This window comes from Myotis daubentonii, chromosome 4, assembly GCF_963259705.1.
Source record: "Myotis daubentonii chromosome 4, mMyoDau2.1, whole genome shotgun sequence".
NCBI lineage: Eukaryota > Metazoa > Chordata > Mammalia > Chiroptera > Vespertilionidae > Myotis > Myotis daubentonii.
The window spans coordinates 42,626,312-42,634,904 of NC_081843.1; positions in this window are offsets into that span (position 1 = coordinate 42,626,312).

Genomic DNA, 8,593 nt, shown 5'->3' on the forward strand with positions numbered 1-8,593 from the left:
TGTTCATTATTACAATTCCTCATGACTTTGAATGACACCTGTCTCCTGAGTTCAAAAAGTAATGAATAGGAATTTATTACTATAGGGTTGTTATTTTAATACCTCCTTACTCTGTGAGCCTGCATGCAAAGCTCTGTGAAATCCCACATGCTACTGAGATTCCAAGTGGGAATACATACAATTGCCCTTGATATGTTAAGCATGACAATTTTAGAGAGTTCCTAGAAACTGTATCAAGTAAATGTGAGCTCTGATAGATGGGAGAAAGGCCCATAAATAACACTGGCAACTTTAAAACAAGACTTGTAGAGAAACCCTAAAGTAGTAGTGTGTCATGTCCGAATCATATCTACTCATGTATCTCTCCATTGTCCGGTGCTCAGACATTATCTATCAGGATGAGGTCTATGTATATGTGGTTTGGTTTGAAGTCCACTGACTTTTTGTTTTAGGTAAGACTAAAAATGGAATTTTTTTTATCATGTGATATTTCATACACACAAAAGAACATGTAAATCATGAGGCATAGTAATAAAACAATCACTAGCACACCTGCTACTCAACTAAAGACCATGAAACTAATGCTGTTATTATTACATAAGCACTCCTCCCTGCACCTATACCAACTCCTGGAGGTAAATGGTACCTTAGATTGTTTTTGCATGATTTTGAGTTTTATACCCCATTATCTATACTAATAAAAGGGTAATATGCTAATTAGACTGGGAGACCTTCCGGGAGACCCTCTGGACATCCTTCTGGACAAAGCCATGGTGGTGGGGCTGAGGCAGAGGTGGTTAGGGGCGATCAGGCCAGGAGGGGAAGGAAGTTGGGGGTGATCAGGCTGGAGGGGGGGCAGTTGGGGTCGAGCAGGTCAGCAGGGGGTGGCAGTAGGGGGTGAGCAGGCTGGCGGGGGGGGGAGGCAGTTGGGGGCAATCAGGCAACAGCAAGGGGGGGCAGTTGTGAGTGAGAAGGCCAGCGGGGGGACAGTTTGGGGCGAGCAGGCTGGCAGGCAGAGTGGTTAGGGGTGATCAGGCAGGCAGGCAGGTGAGCGGTTAGGAGCCAGCGGTTCCAGATTATGAGAGGGATCTCAGATTGGAGAGGGTGCAGGCCAGGCTGAGGGACACCCCTGCCCCCCCTTCTGTGCATGAATTTCCTGCACCAGGCCACTAGTGTTTTTAATATTGTTGTTGCATAAAGATACCATGTATTCACTTTCAGTGTGTTTTTCTACTCTTAGTAGACCCTTGGAGCACTTTCCATTCTTGTTATTACAAACAGGGCTGGTAAGATATTTCATGCACAGTTCTGTGGGTGCACATAAGCAATGATGTCTCTGTATATATATCCAGAAATGGAATTGGGTATATACCTGAGACGTGCAGTTTGACTGATATAAAAGTAACACCAAATTATTTTCCAAGAGGTTGTACCATATGCCCTCTCTAGCTGGAAACCCACTTTGCCACCTGGGGGATGGGGGTGCTGTGGTAACCTACTTCGCACTTCATCTGGAACAACTTCACTTTTACACTTTACTCAGATCCTATGGCTAAAAGAGAGAGTAAAACTTCTCTATCATGCTGCTTCCTGTCATAGGTGAGCAGAGGGAGGAAGCCTTTTAGAGAAAGGATATACCACTAGCCCATATATAATCCAGCATATTACACAGAAGACAAGACCCTAGATATCTAGATGCTTGAGCACACCCCAAGATTCTTTCACAGCAGCGTGAAGCACAGGAACTATGCCCAAGTCTGGGAGAAACAAATGGGTGCCCAGTAGAATGGTAGTGGACATCTCCTTACTCAGGTAAGACTAGGTTGTTAAAGTGGGACAAAAGTCACCCATCAAAATCATAATTGTTCTACTTCCTATATACATGCTACTTAAATAAATATGCCTAGAACTGAATCCTAAATATATCCAGGTATCTAAGTTGTTTTTATAAAATCTTCATTCTTTAAGTATATTTGTAAAACTGCATCTTCTCCAGCCATGAGGCTTCTGTCTAGTTCAGTCAAAACCTATTTAAGACAAAGTTGATACATTGATTGAAATTGAATTCATTTATGCCCATGTGAAACATGGCAAACAGCAACCCATAATAAATTTTCCTGTCCTTAACTGAATGAAAATAGGTTTTTATAATTGAATTTCTTTGATGTTTTCACATTTGCATCCTGAGGAAAATGGGAAGATTTATTATAGGCATGATATGAATTGCCCATCTGTAAAAATATTTTAATAACAGAGGTTTCTACAATGACTGGAAAGATGGAGAGATAAAAATGGGTCTGACAACCTTCCTTTATGATGAATTCAATTAAAAGATCAACATTGTTTTTATGTTAAGATGGTATTGGTGGAAATTTAAATAAATCTATAGAAATGGAGTGATCTTTTTGACCAAAAAGTCTGAATGAGTAGATTTGGTGGATTCCCATGAGGTGTGCCCTATAGATGAATATGATCCAGGACTTCACATCCCCCTTAAAAACTGAACAGGAGGTTTTGTATGTACTTGAGGACTAGAATTTTCAGTTGTAACTCAGCCCTCACCTCTGCTTAACTGGAGTGTTTGCCATCTCATTTGTTACTTCTCATAATGTTTGTGCACGGTAGGCACTTGATACATATTTGTGGAAACAACAACTGAATGTACTCAACTGACCCACCCTTATCCTGCCACTACCATGATCTATGATGCAAAGTTAAAGACAGTAATGACACATTTAATACACAGTCTTTTCTAGGGTTTCACAGATCAAACTTGCATGAATCTATCTACTTTATGAAGTGTTCCCTCATTGAAAATGACACAACAAAACACAACTGCCCATATTTCTCCTTATATCACCCACCTTTCACATTCATGTTTTTTTTTCCTCTTTTTAAAACATAGTAATCCCTTATTGGCTTATCCAATGTCCTATACTTTAAAAAAAATATATTTTTATTGATTTCAGAGAGGAAGGGAGAGGAAGAGAGAGAGAAACATCAATGATGAGAGAGAATCATAGACCAGCTGCCTCTTGCACGTCCCCTACTAGGGGGCGAGCCCATTGTTGCAGAAGACCAAAGAAAAACCAAGCAAGGCTTTTAGAGAAAATGAGTTACACTGTTTATTTATGCTGGCAGACTCAGGGGAATAACTTCCCAAATCTGAGTAAAGTAACATGCAGGGAGCTTCTCTTTTATATCTTTCTGGGGTCTTTGTCCTGCAAATATGGATTATGCTTCCTGTCTTTTCATGGGTTTTGAAAAAAGGCCCCAGGTGTTCGGGTCTTGAGACCTGGCACCGGCATTAATAAGCCCCTTCCCCTCCCTCCCCGGGGCTGGGCATTGTTCAGAGTTTATGGCCTCTGTATTTGATAACAAGTTTTGCAAGGCCAGTTTCTGGGAAAGAGGCAGGGACTTAATTATAGGTTATCAAGAATGCACACTGGGCTTGCTGGCACAGATCCAGATTGCTAGTCCCCCCCTCCCCACCCCCCCCCAAAAAAAATTCAGGGTTACATTGGAATTAGCCCTTTTTAGCCTTTTCACCATAACCTGGGCATGTGCCCTTGACCAGAATCAAACCCTGGACCCTTCAGTCCGCAGGCCGATGCTCTATCCACTGAGCAAACTGGCTAGGGCTGTCCTGTACTTTTTCCAGATGGGTTTGATATATGCATCTTCCTGAGAAAAAGCTGATAAATGTCAGGAGGTAGCAATGAGAGGTTCTGCCGTTGTTCAGTTCTGACCAGGGCAGGTCCTTAGACATAACTGCTTAACCCTATAATTGCTCTATGAGGTTTCCCAGACCCCTGCCTTTATCCTTATACTATAGGCCCACATATCTCCAAATACTAGACATTAGTAACCCCGCCCCTCCCCACTGGTTCCATGCCTCCTATCTGGGACCAATCAATGGCAAAGTAAAGGAGAGACACAGGGTAATTCTACACCGCAGCAAAATGTAGCATGCCATCTTGAAAATAGTCATACTATTTTGGGATTTTTACAGTAAACAAAACCCTGACAGCAGACCAGAGGGGCCATTTATGAGTTATAAAATTGCCTGTGTGAGATAAGGCAACTCATAAATAATTCAGTGAAGTGAGCAGGATAAATCTTACTTCTCATACACACGAAGCCGAGGAAGATTCTGGGATGTTCTCAGCCCCTGATAATGTAAGAGAGAAACACATGTCCCGTTAAGAACCTGACATGGCATTAGAGCGCTATAAAATGTTCAATTAAACATGGCAACTGCAGGACAAATGGTGCCCAGGACACAGCTCTTTGTTTGCCTTGAAGAACTTTAATGTGTCTTATTTATTGAGGGCAAGGAACGTATGGATAGTAACGTGACAGGGTCTAACCCACCTGAAAATATTTGTGTTCGTGTCAAGACAATAAATGGGGCTGCCTCAGGTTCGTAGCCTTTTCAAAAGATGGACAGAGTTGCGTGTGGTGGATTGCACCTCATGGAATTAGAGCCGACTTAAGGAAAACTGTTCCAGCATCTGTCTTCTTTCAAGCAGATTGTCAAGAGGAAAAAAGACTAGGCGGTGGGGTGAGGGAGAACAGGGGAGGAGATGGGAGAGGAGTGAGAATGGTGGGTGGGGTGGCCGGGGGGAGAAGCAAGCAGGGACGGCTTGCGTGTTTTAAACCCTCAAGACGGCTCACTCGACGGCTCCAGAACTGGACACTTGCAGTTGCTCTCTGGGGCATCTTTCTTGCTGTATGTGGGCAGATCAAGGCCACGGAGCTGTGACGCCCTGGCACTTGCCTGACCCGATATAATGGGCAGCTACTTACTGCAAACAAGGTAGATGGGAGAACATAGGCTTCAATGATGCTCTGGTGTAAGCAGGAATCCACTGGGACCAGCCGCAAACCAGTCAACCTTCTGGGTTTCCCCTCCTCCCCCGCTTCTTCTAGGTTGGGACTATTTATTTCCTTCCCTCAGGACCAAAGCACAAATGCCTGACTGAGCAATGCTCCTCTTCCAGCCAACCCCGTCTGCCTCCCACTCAGGATCAATAGAGTGGGGGAAAGAAGCAATTGCATGACAATAAATGAAAAAGAAAACTAAGTTTGGATACCACCATTTCCAAACTGAGTGTCCTCTGGGCTCGTTTTTTTATCCATTCCTTAGAAAAAACAACAACAAGGAGCAGCCCCAGGAGGCGTCTTGGTTAGGCTGTCAGATCGCTTCAATGAGAAACCCAATCAGACTTGATTTGTGAAGAGTGTCAGAAGCCGTTGTGAGTCATGTAAACATCGCGGGCTATTACCTGAGGCCGTTGCTCTGCAGGCTGAAGGCTCCTCATGTGTGTTTCTGAAGCTCGTGGGTGTTTATTTTTCCTGCATATAAGAGCACACACTTGCGCTCCATGTTTTCTGACCAAGGGAACAATCACAGTGGGAAGCCCTGGGTAGTGAATGTGAGTGAACACACAGTCGGGGCCACGGCAGTTTTGTCTCTGTGTCCCAGATCTAAGCCCGTCGCAGTGGAGGAGATGATCCAGAAAGTCTTCCAGGGCATCTTGCTTTTCAAAGAGCCAAAGGATTTTATTCTTGTTATTGAATTGATTTTCTGTTACGTGAGGTTAGACAGGCAGGTACACAAGAGGCTCGGCAACCTTGAGCTTCCTTGGCAAGGTCATGGCGTCAGTAACACAATAGGGTCCACATTCTCCAACTTCCAAATTGGAACATGTGGACCTCATCCTTTCCCCCGTGGACTTCACAAAGAGAAAGCAAGTCCTTTCCACGACAATTATAAAGATGTAAATGGCCAGGTAGGTTAAAAAACCCTTACTTTGGTTTCAACTCAGTGCATATTCTTCTGTGAATTTCCTTACATAATATAAGCAGCTCAAACCCAGAGGCTCTGTTCCTTGGGTCGTTGCCATGCGTGGAAGCCAGGTTCCTATGGAAAGCCGATACTGGGTATATATTTTATTTTCTTATTTTTTGGTAAGTAAGCTTACATTAGTAATAGAGGGGAGAGTCATTCTATAATTTTATTATCATATTGTAATAGCTGTGTGGGACATTCATACTATCTATAATAATAAAAGCATAATATGCTAATTAGACCAGACATCCTTCCCGACGACCTTCTGGAGGAAGCTGGGGCTGGAGGGAAGCCCAGGTCCCCGGTGCCGGAGGGAAGCCGGTGCCGGCAGTCAGGGGAAGGAAGGCCTACTCTTGCACGAATTTTGTGCATCGGGTATCTAGTGTTAAGTATAAGACCATACCTGGTTTTCAAACAATTTCATAAACCAAGAAAAGGCATCTTATATCTCTGCCAATGCTTCTATTCATTCTTTTAGAGACTTTCAAAAAACTTTCCAGTCACTTAATAATTATTTACAATAAAATGGAACAAGAGTGGAACAGACACTTGAATCCAAAGATAACTTGTCCCCCTCAATTCAGCCCACCCTTTCCAACTCATCTTTCCCCAGAATTATTTACTGGAAGTGAAGTTACTTTGCTTCACTGTAACCTACTCTTCCTTCTCCTATGGGCATCAGAGCAGGCCACAGGCTGGGGATCAAATAGGTTTCTTTTCTTTTCTTTCTTTTTAAAATTTCTCTGTGTCTGATTTCTTCCCACAACCTTCAGAGGAGCTCTTGGGAGGCAGATCATGGGTTGGAGCATTCTGAGTGCAATAGTCAGCTCTGTTTCTTTTTTCAGGCTGCCAAGAGTGATCTCATGTTCTGGGATACTTTCATATTTTCAAATAAATTATTTCCACGACTCTTATTCTCATTATCTGCTCTGAGAAATTCCACTCTTGGCCATGAGAGTTCTGCCAGTGGATGGTCATTTTCAGTGGACAGTACATTTTCACAGACATTTTCAGAAATGAGATAACCAAGGCAGTATTTGGGATCCTTTGTAGGAAAGAAAACTGAGGGTTTTGTTGTTCCCACCTATAACTAAAACTTGTTAAACAATTATGTTTTCACTTAGAATGGTAACTCTGTGAAGAACACTGCATAGAAAGGTACAATTTGGGGCCATTTTCTTATCTTCTAACAAAAAGGGTCATCCTTCCTCAACCCTCCAGTCAAGGAGAATATATGGGACTTACATATCACAGCTTGTAGAAATAGGTTGCCTGAGTGTATGTGGCATTTGGCCTTCATACTATCTTCTCAATGTGCGCGCGATTTACTCCATAGACTATCCACACTGACGTAGGGAATGAGCAGGGTTTGTAGGTAGAATTTTGGGTTTACAATGCTCTCTGAATGTGCAGTGATGTGCCTCGTGTATTATCAGCTTCTCCACGCTCATCACCTTGCGTTCTTTTATAGAATATAGTTGATTTGTTTTCAGTTTGCTATAGAGCAGTTTTCCTCACTGCCATTTAAGCCAGATGATTCTTTGTTGTGGAGGCTGTCCTGTGCATTGTAGGGGATTTAGCAACATCCCTGGCTTCTACTCGCTAGAGGCCACCCTAACCCCAATCAAAAATATCTCCAGACCTTGCCAACGATTCCCTAGGGAGCAAAATTAGCCCCAAGTGGAAACACTGAGGAAAAGTGTTTCCAGGTGATTGGCATTCTGAGCTACATTTACAAAGTAGTTCTGAAGCCACTGTGTCAGCCAAGGAGGGGTGCCACTTAGCCCTCCTTCCAGAGAGAAGGTCAGCAGGGGGCTGATCTGAGGCCAGGCTTTCCCCAGGCTGCTCTCAGCTAAGGACTCAGCACAGCAGGGGCCCTGGAGTTGGACCACTTCCGCCTGCATGGAACCTCTCAAACAGACAGTTTTTACTCAGGCTCCCTCCCCATGGCCTGGCTGAAACCTCCTCAGAGCTGCCGGCAGCCTGAGTCTCTTTCCACCTAACCTGCCCCACTTCTCCCTCTCCTTTCCCAAGGGTTAGACCTACGCCATGACGGGCATCTTGCTGCCTTCTTCTCCTTCCCTCTGTATTTTCCCCAATAAATATCTTGCATTTTTGTTGTTGTTGTTAATCCTCACCCAAGAATATTTTTCCTTTTCTTTTTAAATTGATTTCAGAGAGGAAGGGAGAGGGAGAGATAGAAACATCGATGAGAGAGAATAATTGATTGGCTGCCTTCTGCATGCCCCCCACTGGGGATTGAGCCCACAACCCTGCCATGTGCCCTTGACCGGAATCGAACACGGGATCCTTCAGTCCACATGCTGACACTCTATCCACTGAGCCAAACCCGCTAGGGCTCAAGAATATTTTTCCATTGATTCTTAGAGAGAGTGGAAGGGAGGGGGAAGAAAGGTGGGTGTCAGTCATTCCAGCAAGAAGGAAAGCACATGTCACTGCTCTTACCATGGCCAGGGTGCCAGCAATCAGGTAAATGTGTGGAGATGGGAATGAGAGCACAGTGTGGGTGGTGGACAGTGACCACATAGGTGCCCCTGGAGTGAGTGGCTTCAGGATAATACCCCAGAGGCCTGTGAGGTAGGGTGTGTGTGTGTGTGTGTGTAGGGGAACAACTGAACCTTGACAAATCATACATGAAACCATGTGCTTTTGCCAAAGGCATATTGTTGGTTTAATCTCCATTGATAGTTTTCTGATCATCCATTCTTTTTCTGAAAT